The following is a 12,981-nucleotide window of genomic DNA, read 5'->3' as shown; positions in this document are numbered from 1 at the left end:
CTTAAACTGTAGGGATTGTCCCAGTCTCAACTACCTCCTCTGACAGTTTGTTCAATACACCCACCACCCTTTGTTTGAAAAAGTTACCCCTCAGATTCCTATTAAATCTATTCACCTTAACCTTAAACCTATGTGCTCCAGTCCTTGATTTACCAATCTTGGCAAGAGGCTTCGTGCATCTACCCGATCTATTCCTCTCATGATTTTATACACCTCAATAAGATCACCCCTCATCCTCCTGCGCTCTAAGGAATAGAGTCCCTGCCTACTCAACCTCTCCCTATAGCTCACACCCTCTAGTCCTGGCAATGAATGGCCTCCTCCTGCACCTATTGTCTATTGCCTATTGATACATTAACTCTGCTTCCACCTCTCAAAACACTACATTTTCTCACTATATTTTGCAGAGGTGCTTTTTGTCTTCCTCAATCCATGCTAAGAGAACAGTGCAACTATAATTCACTAAAATATCAGCAGTAATGTACTATTTATTACATTAATGCAAAGAAATTCTAGCACTTTCTTTCACAACTAAGAAGACCATGAGAAGAAATAACAGCCGGGAAGGATTATGATGGGTTGGATCTGGTAGTTAGTGCTTGTGCTTGTCGAATGGCTGCACAAGATGTTTGCCTCTGTGCACATCCCAAAGTCTGTTGACCTTCCTACCTTGCTTATTAATGAGGTACAGCAGGTCTCACGCTAACTCTAAAGTGTTTAGGCTAGAGGGACATCTATTTCATGAGTCCAAATGTAGATTTAAAACTAGTCAAAACATTAAAAATATAAATTCATAAGTGATAGGAGCAAATCTAGGCCATTCGGCTCATCAAGTTTACTCCGCCGTTCAATCCTGGCTGATCCACCTCTCCCTCTCAACCCCATTCTCCTGCCTTCACCCCATAACCTCTGACACCCTGCACTGATCAAACATCTATCTATCTCTGCCTTTAAAATATTCATTGACTTGGCCTCCACAGCCGTCTGTGGCAAAGAATTCCACAGATTCACCACCTTCTGACGACAGAAATTTCTCTTCATCTCCTTCCTAAAGGAACGTCCTTTCATTCTGAGGCTATGCCCTCCAGTCCGAGACTCTCCCCCTAGTGGCCAACACATCCTTCCTCAGAAATGGGGCCCAAAATTAATTAATTGAATTAAATTTATTAAAAATCCACAAAACCGCTGTCAATTAATTAAAAGCACAAGGATTTATTATAAATTTACATGAACATTTTATAAAAACACCAAAATTTTAAATGTAGATCATAACTCTGTTCAAATGAGTGGGACTCTGCTAGATGTCTTAGACATTGTGAGCAAAGAGATAAGGCAGCAGATAATATTTGCACCAAACCACTTGGCTCAGTAATCTAGATAATATCTCAAGGCGAGTCCGGAGGTAGAGGAAGAAATCAGAAGCTGTGGCACGAAGACTGAATGGAACACCTTGCACTCAGCATCTTTCTGACAGTTCTCCATGGACTCTCCGGCTAGCTGCCTGTATGTTCCAGTCCAACGAGATAAATAATGGCCGACTACAGACACAGAATGCTGGAGCAACTCAGCGGGACAGGCAGCATCTCTGGAGAGAAGGAATGGGTGACGTTTCGGGTCGAGACCCTTTTTCAGACTGGTTAGGGCTAAGGGAAACGAGAGATGTGTAGGAAAGAACTGCAGATGCTGGTTTAAATCAAAGGTTGACACAAAATGCTGGAGTAACTCAGCGGGACAGGCAGCATCTCTAGAGAGAGGAATGGGTCACTCGACCCGAAATGTCACCCATTCCTTGCGCCGTTTTGGGTCAATACTATGTGTTATGGGAATAGCGCACCCGGTGGTGCAGTACTGGGGATATATTACCCATGAGGCTGTAACCAGAGTGATCCTGAATTAAAACGGCTGAACCCAAGACTCGAGTGTAAAGCCTCTGTTAATTAGTAGTGTAGCTGTACTGTAGCAGGTTACAGAAAGGAAACACACTAACAAAACACTATGTTCAACTATGTTCACTACTCACAAAGTGACAACAGGTGGATGTAGATTTCTATCAAGTAAGGAGAGATGAAAGAAATATCCTACAGAAAGATTGGAATTTTTTAAAGAAAACCAAGCAGAGGACCTACATCATTTTAAAGTGTAAGTAAAACATTTTTGAGGGCAGAGCTGTAGATGTTGTATATACGGACTTCAGCAAATCATTCAACAAGGTGCCGCAAGGTCGGCTGCTCTGGAAGGTTAGACCGCAAGGAGAGATAGCTGAATGGATAGAAAATTGGCTCCATGGAAGGAAGCAGAGGGTGATAGTGGAAGGTTGCTTCTCGGACTGGAGGCCTGTGACTAGTGGCGTGCCTCAGGGTTCGGTACTGGGCCCGTTAGTGTTTGTCATCTACATCACTGATTTGAATGAGAACATACAGGGCAAGATTAGCAAGTTTGCAGATGACACAATAGTGGGTGGTTTTGCAGATTGTGAAGATGGTTGTGAACGATTGCAGCAGGATCTGGATCGATTGGCCAGGTGGGCGAATGAATGGTTGATGGAATTTAATACAGAGAAATGTGAGGTGTTGCATTTTGGGTAGTCTAACATGGGCAGGACCTACACAGTGAATGGTAGGCCTCAGGGGAGTGTTGTAGAGCAGATGGATTCTGGAGTGCAGGTGCATGGTTCCTTGAAGGTGGAGTCGCAGGTTGATAGGGTGGTCAAAACGGTGTTTTGCACATTGGCCTACATCAGTCAGAGTATAGAAGTTGGGAGGTCATGTTGCAATTGTATAAGACGTAGGTGAGTATTGTGTTCAGTTCTGGGCACCATGTTATAGAAAAGACATTGTCAGGCTGGAAAGGGTACAGAGAAGATTTACAAGGATGTTGCCAGGACTAGAGGGTGTGAGCTACAGGGAGAGGTTGAGTAGGCAGGGACTCTATTCCTTAGAGCGCAGGAGGATGAGGGGTGATCTTATTGAGGTGTATAAAATCATGAGAGGAATAGATCGGGTAGATGCACGAAGCCTCTTGCCAAGATTGGTAAATCAAGGACTGGAGCACATAGGTTTAAGGTTAAGGTGAATAGATTTAATAGGAATCTGAGGGGTAACTTTTTCAAACAAAAGGTGGTGGGTGTATTGAACAAGCTGTCAGAGGAGGTAGTTGAGGCTGGGACTATCCCTACATTTTAAGAAACAGTTAGACAGGTACATGGATAGGACAGGTTTGGAGGGATATGGACCAAACACAGGCAGGTGGGACTAGTGTAGTGGGGTCTTGTTGGCAAGTTGGGCCGAAGGGCCATTTCCACGCTGTATCACTCTATGATTCTATGACTCTATGAAAGTTTCTCGTTCCCTAAAAACAGAAATAGTAAAATGGTACTTTATAGTAGTAAAATTAGTCGCCTTCAAAATAGCTTTACTATTGAGAATTAATCTTACTAGCACATTAATTTTTCCTGTTATCAGCATGAACTTTTGAAATATGCCCTCATTTTATTTTTCCTGTTTCTAATCTTCTGCTCCAATCATCCAGTTTAAAAGTGATAGGATTTGAGTGATAAGATGGAACTAGTGTAGCTGGGACATGTTGGCCGGTGTGGGCAGGTTGGGCCGAAGGGCCTGTTTCCACGCTGTATCACTCTATGATTCCAACGAGAAATGTGAATGAGTCAGCATTGTAACAGGCTGCATACAGAAAACAATTAGAGCGGACTTGGGGGTCAAAGGCTCTGTCTCTGTAACTATCAATGAATTGGAAATTGTTTTAGTTTTAGTGATACAGTGTGGAAACAGGCCCTTTGAACCATTGATTCTGCGCCGACCAATGATCGCCTTTACGCTAGTTCCATCGTTCACTAGGGACAGTTTACAGAAGCCAATTAACCTACAAGCCTGCACGTCTTAGGAATGTGGAAGGAAACTGGAGATCCCGGAGAAAACCCATGCGGTCACAGGGAGAACGTACAAACTCCGTACAGACAGCGCCCGTGGTCAGGATCGAACCTGCGTCTCTGGAACTCTGCCGCTGCACCACTGTGCATGCATATTGTTACACACTAACAATCGTGCAAAGCATTGTGTGTGTTAGAAAGGGTCTTTGTTCCATTTCACCCTTGAAGACCGGAGATCACGGAAAAGTGTTTGTGAGTGAACCCTGGAATACAGAGGTATGTAGTATGTTGGGGAAATTGATAGGATAGGGTGGGAATGCGGGAGGTGGTCGAGTTGGGTCGGGAGTAGATTGCAGGGAAGAGGGACATTGAAAGGAACTCCATGAGGAGTCAGGGAGAGTACCAGGGACTGGGTGGAGGTTGGCATGTGAATGGTGAATAGGGTTGCCAACTGTCCCGTATCAGCCGGGACATCCCTTATATTGGGCTAAATTGGTTTGTCCCGTACGGGACCGCCCTTGTCCCATATTGGGCCTGGGGGGCGCTGCAGGCCCGGACACTGTAGGCCCGGACACTGTAGGCCCGGACACTGTAGGCCCGGACACTGTCGGCCCGGACACTGTCGGCCCGGACACTGTCGGACCGGACACTGTCGGCCCGGACACTGTCGGCCCGGACACTGTCGGCCCGGACACTGTAGGCCCGGACACTGTCGGCCCGGACACTGTCGGCCCGGACACTGTCGGCCCGGACACTGTCGGCCCGGACACTGTCGGCCCGGACACTGTAGGCCCGGACACTGTAGGCCCGGACACTGTAGGCCCGAATACTGTAGGCCCGGACACTGTAGGACCGGGGTCCCCTGTAGGCCCGGACAGTGTAGGGTACCGGAGTGTGTTCGGGGAGCGGAGCCGAGTGTGTTTGCCGAACCGAGGTTGCAGAGCAACCCACCTCCCAGCCCGGGCGGCCGCCATTGGTGGAGCGGGAGCACCTGGCCGCTGGCTGGGTGAGGTCACGTGGGGCGCGGGGCGGTGACGTCACCTTTTGTCCCTTATTTGGGAGTGAGAAAGTTGGCAACCCTAATGGCGAATGGATATGAGGGGGCACTTTGGGGAAATTATTGAGGTATCCAGTGGACATTGGAAGTGTGTAAAGTTGACCATTAGTAACAAACAAACATCACTGGAAGAAAATGGACACCTTAGAACTCAGTCTGTTGGAGCTCAGACCCTTCAACTAAAGCCAAAGCAAGCCTGAGCCTTCCAGTTATCACCAGGTTCAATGCTTACAGATGTCACAGGTCTCGATGTCACAGGTCTCGATGTGCAATACAATTTTGTACAAGTGAGATATTGAATCCTATTTGAGGTCATTCTCAGGGCGAGGGATCTCACCGCCTGCATGCACAGTGGACCTGCATCAACATTTAGGAGATGTAATCTAGGAAAGAACACAGTTGTGTTCAACCACAGAGCTTTCAAAATTAAAATTCCATCATAAAGGAAAATCATTGCATGAGGTGTAGGGATTTTTTCCCTGCAATTTTATAATCCAACAGCAGATGGCCCCAGACTCTGTCCCAGAGTCCAGCGATCAAGGCCTCCTGAACGTTGATGTTTTAATTGATTACAGGTGCTCCTCGACTAACGATGGGGCTACGGTCCGATAAACCCATCGTAAATCGAAAATATCGTACGTCGAAAATGCATATCGCCAGGCAAAGATCAAAATTCAAAATTGGAAGCACGGTTTCTACTGAATGTGGGTCGCTTTTGCATCATTGTAAAGGGTAAATATGGTAAGTCCAAGCATCATACGTCGAGGAGCAAAACTGTTAAGGTCCTTGGAGATCAGAGATCTGCAGGAAATGACAAACATGCAGATCTTTAAATCCGTGATGTTTCTGGGAAAGGGGGACTTAGTGACAGGTGGTTGCTTTGTGAATAAACAAGAACTGTTGATTTTGAAAGCAGTGAGGGGGATTTTTTTTTTTTAACTGCAGATGATAAATTTTATGCACTGCGATATTGCTGATGTTTACAAAGGAACTGCAGGTGCTGGTTTAAACCGAAGATAGACACAAAATGCTGGAGTAAGGTCAGAAGTGATAGGAGCACAATTAGGCCATTCAGCCCATCAGTCTACTCCACCATTCACTCATGGCATATCGATCTCTCCCTCCTAACCCCATTTTCTTGCCTTCTCTCCATAACCTCTAACACCTGTATTAATCAAGAGCCTATCCATCTCTGCCTTAAATATATCCGCTGACTTGGCCTCCACAGCCGTCTGTGGCAAAGAATCCCACAGATTCACCACCCTCTGACTAAAGAAATTTCCCCTCATCTCATTCCTAATGGAACTTCCTTTAATTCTGAGGCTGTGACCTCTGGCCCTAGACTCTCCCACTAGTGGAAACATCCTCCCCACATCCACTCTATCCAAGTCTTTCACTGTTCTTTACGTTTCAATGAGGTTCCCCGTCATTCTTCTAAACTCCAGTGAGTACAAGTGTCGTCAAATGCTCATCATATGTTAACCCAATTATTCCTGGGATCATTGTTGTAAACCTCCTCTGGACCCTCTCCAGAGCCAGCACATCCTCTGGACCCTCTCCAGAGCCAGCACCTCCTCTGGACACTCTCCAGAGCCAGCACATCCTCTGGACCCTCTCCAGAGCCAGCACCTCCTCTGGACCCTCTCCAGAGCCAGCACATCCTCTGGACCCTCTCCAGAGCCAGCGCCTCCTCTGGACCCTCTCCAGAGCCAGCACCTCCTCTGGACCCTCTCCAGAGCCAGCACATCCTCTGGACCCTCTCCAGAGCCAGCACATCCTCTGGACCCTCTCCAGAGCCAGCACATCCTCTGGACCCTCTCCAGAGCCAGCAACTCCTCTGGACCCTCTCCAGAGCCAGCACCTCCTCTGGACCCTCTCCAGAGCCAGCACCTCCTCTGGACCCTCTCCAGAGCCAGCACATCCTCTGGACCCTCTCCAGAGCCAGCACATCCTCTGGACCCTCTCCAGAGCCAGCACATCCTTCCTCAGATATGGTGCCCAAAATTGCTCACTCAACCGGTCAGGCATCTCTGGGAGAAAAGGAATAGGTGATGCTTTGGGCCGAGACCCTTCTTCAGACTGTTGATATTGTTTGTCAATATTTTACACTGAAATAAGGAGAATGAAAATCCTACTGAAAAAGGAGGAAGAGAACTTCCTGGAGACACAATAAACTGCAGATGCAGGAATCCTGAGCCAAACACAAGCGCTGGAGGAACTCAATGATTCGGGCAGCATGAGGGAGGGACTGGGCATTCGATATTTCGGGTCAGGATCTTGATGTATTCAATAGAGAGTTAGATGCTCTTAGTGCTAACGGAATCAAGGCATGTGGGGAGAAAGCAGGAACAGGGTACTGATTATGGATGATCAGCCATGATCCTATTGGCTCGAAGGGCCGAATGGCCTCCTCCTGCACCTATTTTCTATGTTTCTTCAGTCTGACAGTACAAGGGTTAGAATGCTGGAATGGAGAGGTGGGGTGGGACTAAACCTGGCAAGTGATATGGTGATCGTAGCTGAGCAGCCATGGGCAGATGGCTGGTGTAAATTCCGGGGCAGAACATGGTTGAGCAGCAGGGGAGCAAGGGGAATCACGGGGGGGGGGGGCAGTGAGAGAGGGTCTCACTGAACCACTGAGATGTCAACTTCTCACTCACTCGTTTGCAGCCACAAAGGCAATCAATTAATGTGCGAAAAATACCACCACACTGTGCTAAGCCAATCTGTAACAGCACAGCAGAGTTTTTAGAGCTCTCTGACATACTTTTGGCAGCAACAGTTGTACACAGCCAGCTAAGCTTTTATAAAGAGCAACAGAACAATGAAGAAGGGCAGGTTTACTCTGTAACATCGACTCTGCCTAAACCAGAGCCAACAAAACAAGACAGTGATGTCCTTCCATTATGTATGATGTTGAGAGCCATATTGCAAACTCAAATATAAATGCAGAAACCAGTCTACCAAAAGGAAGAAAAATATGTTAAGTTGCATGTGTCCTTGCTAATTGACCACTTTTACAGCTTCGTGCGGAGAGGATAAATGCAGACACTGTGGAGTTTATTCTGAAATGTTTATTCTGCCACTTATTTTACAATCTTTGCTCTTCTTTGAGGAGTGAAATTGGAAGGGGGTGTAAATGTATCTACAGGTGGTCCACGACTTACGATGGGGGTACGTTCCGATAAACCCATCGAAAATGGAAAATATTGTAAGTTGAAAATACACATCGCTAGCCCGGGAAAAGATCAAAATTCAAAATTCGAGGTACGGTTTCTACTGAATGTGCATCGCTTTTGCACTGTCGTAAAGACGAAATATCGTAAGTCCAAGCATCCACCTAGTTAGGCGAAGTTTCCCCAAATTCATTGTTTCTAGTCCTTTTAATATTTATGTAGGTTCAAGGAACACATTCTCATCAGTGATTATGTAAGAGGAGAATTGGAAGTTTCATGATCTCATGCTAACAACTACAATTTATGCTGCCAAGCTTAACAAGCTGAAAAGTTGACCATTTTTAATACAGAGATACTTGATGTAATTATCTTAAAAGTTCCCCACATAGCATATTTACCGTAGTGTTCCAAGAGGTAGATTATGGTGCGGATCATCTCCTACTTCAGGAATGACCTGGACCTGTTTCAATTTGCCTCTCACCACAATGGCCGCACAGTGGTGTAGCGGTAGAATTGCTGCCTTACAATACCAGAGGCCTGGGTTCGATCCTGACTACGGGTGCTGTCTGTACGGAATGTGTACGTTTTCCCTGTGACCTGCGTGGGTTTTCTCTGGGCGTTCCGGTTTCCTTTTCACATTCAAAAGACATGCAGGTTTGTCTGAAGAAGGGTCTCAACCCAAAACGTCACCGATTCCTTCTCTCCAGAGATGCTGCCTGCCCCGCGTTTTGTGTCTCTCTCAGGTATGTACGCTAATTGGCTTCTGCAAATTATCCGTGTGTACGACAGAACTAGTGTACGGGCTGATCCCTGGTCGGCATGGACTTGATGGGCTGAAGGGCCTGTTCCAACGTTGTATCTCTGAACTAAACTAAACAACAGGTCACCAGCAAAAGCTCACTGGCTCTTCACTCTGTTCTGGACCATCTGGATAACAGGAACACATACTGCTGTTCATCAACTCCAGCTCAGTGTTCAACACAATTATCCGCTCCAAACCTTTCACCAAACTTCAAGACCTGGAATTCTGCAGCTGCCTTTGTAACTGGATCCTTGACTTCCACATCGGCAGACCTCTACAGATGGGTAACAATCTCTCCTCCTCCCTGACCATCAACACACATACACCTCAGGCTGTGTGCTTAGTTCCCACCATAAGCTTTATATAGTCATAGAGTGATCCAGCGTGGAAACAGGCCCTTCGGCCCAACTTGCCCACAACATGTCCCAGCTATACTAATCCCACCTACCCGTGTTTGGTCCATATCCTTCCAAATCTGTCCTATCCATGTACCTGTCTAACAGTTTCTTAAATGTTGGGATAGTCCCTGCCTCAACTACGTCCGCTGGCAGCTTGTTCCATACACCCACCACCCTTTGTGTGAAAACGTTACCCCTCAGATTCCTATTAAATCTTTTCCTCTTCACCTTAAACCTGTGTCCTCTGGTCCACGATTCCCTACTCTGGGCAAGAGACTCTGTACATCTACCTGACCTATTCCTCTCATGATTTTATACACCTCTCTAAGATCACCCTTCATCCTCCTGCGCTCCAAGGAATAGAGTCCCTGCCTACTCAACCTCCCCCTATAGCTCAGACTCTCGCATGTGTTTGGGATGTGGGCAGAAACTGGGAGCACCCAGAGGAAACCCATGTGATCAAAGGGAAAACATCAAACTCGACACAGACAGCACCCGAGGTCAGGATCGAACCCGGGTCTCTGGCGTTGTGAGGCAGAAGCTCTACCAGCTGTGCCACTGTGGCCCCTATATATAATCCTATAAAATAACACTAGATAAGGGTTGCAAATCTTCTTCCTTAAGGCAGGTTTGTGAGAAAGCTTAATTTCTATCATATCTCGCCTTTTGCTTCAGATTAATGTAATTGTGCTTAAACTGCAAAGGAATTTGAATCCTTATCTCCAATGATTAATTCAGGACTCGTGGACTTCATCAACTTCACCCCCAATTTCCATCCTGCACTCAAATTCACTTGAACCGTCTCTGACACCTTCCTCCCCTTTCTTGATCTCACCGCCTCCATCACAGGAGATAGATTATCAACTGACGTCTATTACAAACCCATTGACTCCCACAACTATCTCGACTACACTTCTTCCCACCCTGTTTCCTGTAAAGACTCTATCCCCGACTCACAATTCCTCCGTCTACGCCGCATCTGCATCCTGGATGAGGTGTTCCATACCAGGACATCTGAGATGTCCTGACTCTTTAGGGAACGGGGGTTCCCCTCTCCCACCATAGATGAGGCCCTCACTCTTGTCTCCTCAGTACCCCGCAGTTCCGCCCTTGCTCCCCCTCCCCCTGGTCGCAACAGAGACAGAGTTCCCCTTGTCCTTACCATCCACCCCATCAGCCGTCGCATACAACACGTAATCCTCCAACATTTCCGCCACCTTCAACACTAGCCACATCTTCCCATCTCCACCCCTTTCCGCCTTCCGCAAAAACCATTCCCTCGGCAACTCCCTGGTCCACTCATCCCTTCCCACCCAAAACCACCCCCTCCCCAGGTACCTTCCCCTGCAACCGCAGGAGATGCAACACCTGTCCCTATACCTCCCCCCTCGACTCTATCCAGGGAACCCGACAGTCCTTTCAGGTTAGGCAGAGGTTCACTTGCACCTCCTCCTACCTCATCTACAGTATCCGTTGTTCAACATGTGGACTCTTAGACATCGGCGAGACCAAACATAGACTGGGCGATCGCTTTGCTGAACACCTTCGCTCCGTCCGCCTGGACCTAACTGATCTCTCGGTTGCCAAACCATTTAATCCCCCTTCCCATTTCCACACTCACCTTTCTGTCCTGGGTCTCCTCCATTGTCAGAGGGAGGCTAAACGCAAATTGGAACAATATCTCACCTAGCACACAGATAACAATGGCCTGCTTCCTTTATCATCGTAACTTGTTTGCATATCTTTCATTCATTGTTCTTTATCTCTCTACATCATCATCTATATCTCTCATTTCCCTTTCCCATGACTTTCAGTCAGTTTGTAGTCATGGTCTACAATCTCCAGTCTCAACCCGAAACGTCACCCATTCCTTCTCTCCAGAGATGCTGCCTGTCCCGCTGAGTTACTCCAGCTTTTTGTGTCTATCTTCGGTTTAAACCAACATCTGCAGTTCCTTCCCACACAATTAATTCAGGACTCCGGGCGTTACTAAACTGGTAACCTGATATCATGCCCTGACATTTATCCTGTAAAGCCAATGTTTCAAGATATACAGTACCCTCCATAATGTTTGGGACAAAGACCCATCATTTATTTATTCGCCTCGGTACTTTACAATTTAAGATTTGTAAAATAAAAAAATCACATGTGGTTAAAGTGCACATTGTCAGATTTTAATAAAGGCTATTTTTATACATTTTGGTTTCACCAGGTAGAAATTACAAGTGTTTATACATAGTTCCCCCCATTTCAGGGCACCATAATGTTTGGGACACAGCAATGTCATGTAAATGAGAGTAGTCATGTTTAGTATTTTGTTGCATATCCTTTGCATGCAATGACTGCTTGAAGTCTGCGATTCATGGACATCACCAGTTGCTGGGTGTCTTCTCTGGTGATGCTCTGCCAGGCCTGTATTGCAGCCATCTTTAGCTTATGCTTGTTTTGGGGGCTAGTCCACTTCAGTTTTCTCTTCAGCATATAAAAGGCATGCTCAATTGGGTTCAGATCAAGTGATTGACTTGGCCACTCAAGAATAGACCATTCTTTAGCTTTGAAAAACTCCTTTGTTGCTTTGGCAGTATGTTTGGGATCATTGTTTTGCTGTAGAATGAACCGCCGGCCAATGAGTTTTGAGGCGTTTGTTTGAACTTGAGCAGATAGGATGTGTCTATACACTTCAGAATTCATTATGCTACCAACATCAACAATGTATCATCAATGAAGATAAGTGAGCCAGTACCTTCAGCAGCCATACGTGCCCAGACCATAACACCCCCACCACCGTGTTTCACAGATGAGTTGGTATGCTTTGGATCTTGGGCAGTTCCTTCTCTCCTCCATATTTTGCTCTTGCCATCATTCTGATATCACCTCACCTGCACCTCCTCCAACCTCATCTATTGTATCTGCTGTTCCAGATGTCAACGTCTCTACATCGGCGAGACCAAACGCAGGCTCGGCGATCGTTTCACTCAACACCTTCGCTCAGTCCGCCTTAACCAACATGATCTCCCGGTGGCTCAGCACTTCAACTCCCCCTCCCACTCCCAGTCTGACCTTTCTGTCATGGACCTCCTCCATTGTCATAGTGAGGCCCACCGCAAATTGGAGGAACAGAACCTCATATTTAGTTTGGGCAGCTTACACCCCAGCGGTATGAAGATTGACTTCTCTAACTTTAGATAGCGCCTCTGTCCCTCTCTTCCCCTCCCCCTTCCCAGTTCTCCCACTGTCTTCCTCTTCCTGTCTCCAACTACATCCTTTCTTTGTCCCGCCCCCTTCCCTGACTCCAGTCTGAAGAAGAGTCTCAACCCGAAACGTCACCCATTCCTTCTCCAGAGATGCTGCCTGACCCGCTGAGTTACACCAGCTTTTTGTGGTACCTTCGATTTGTACCAGCATCTGCATGTATTTTCCTACATCACTCTGATATAAGTTAATCTTTGTCTCATCTGTCCACAAGACCTTTCCAGAACTGTTGTTGCTCTTTTAAGTACTTCTTGGCAAACTGTAACCTGGCCATCCTATTTTTGCAGCTAACCAATGGTTTGCATCTTGCAGTGTAGCCTCTGTATTTCTGTTCATGAAGTCTTCTGCAGACAGTGGTTATTGACAAATTCACACCTGACTCCTGAAGAGTGTTTCTGATCTGTCGGACA

This window comes from Rhinoraja longicauda, chromosome 13 (assembly GCF_053455715.1).
Source record: "Rhinoraja longicauda isolate Sanriku21f chromosome 13, sRhiLon1.1, whole genome shotgun sequence".
In the NCBI taxonomy this organism is placed as follows: Eukaryota; Metazoa; Chordata; class Chondrichthyes; order Rajiformes; family Arhynchobatidae; genus Rhinoraja; species Rhinoraja longicauda.
This window is presented reverse-complemented; position numbering follows the sequence as displayed.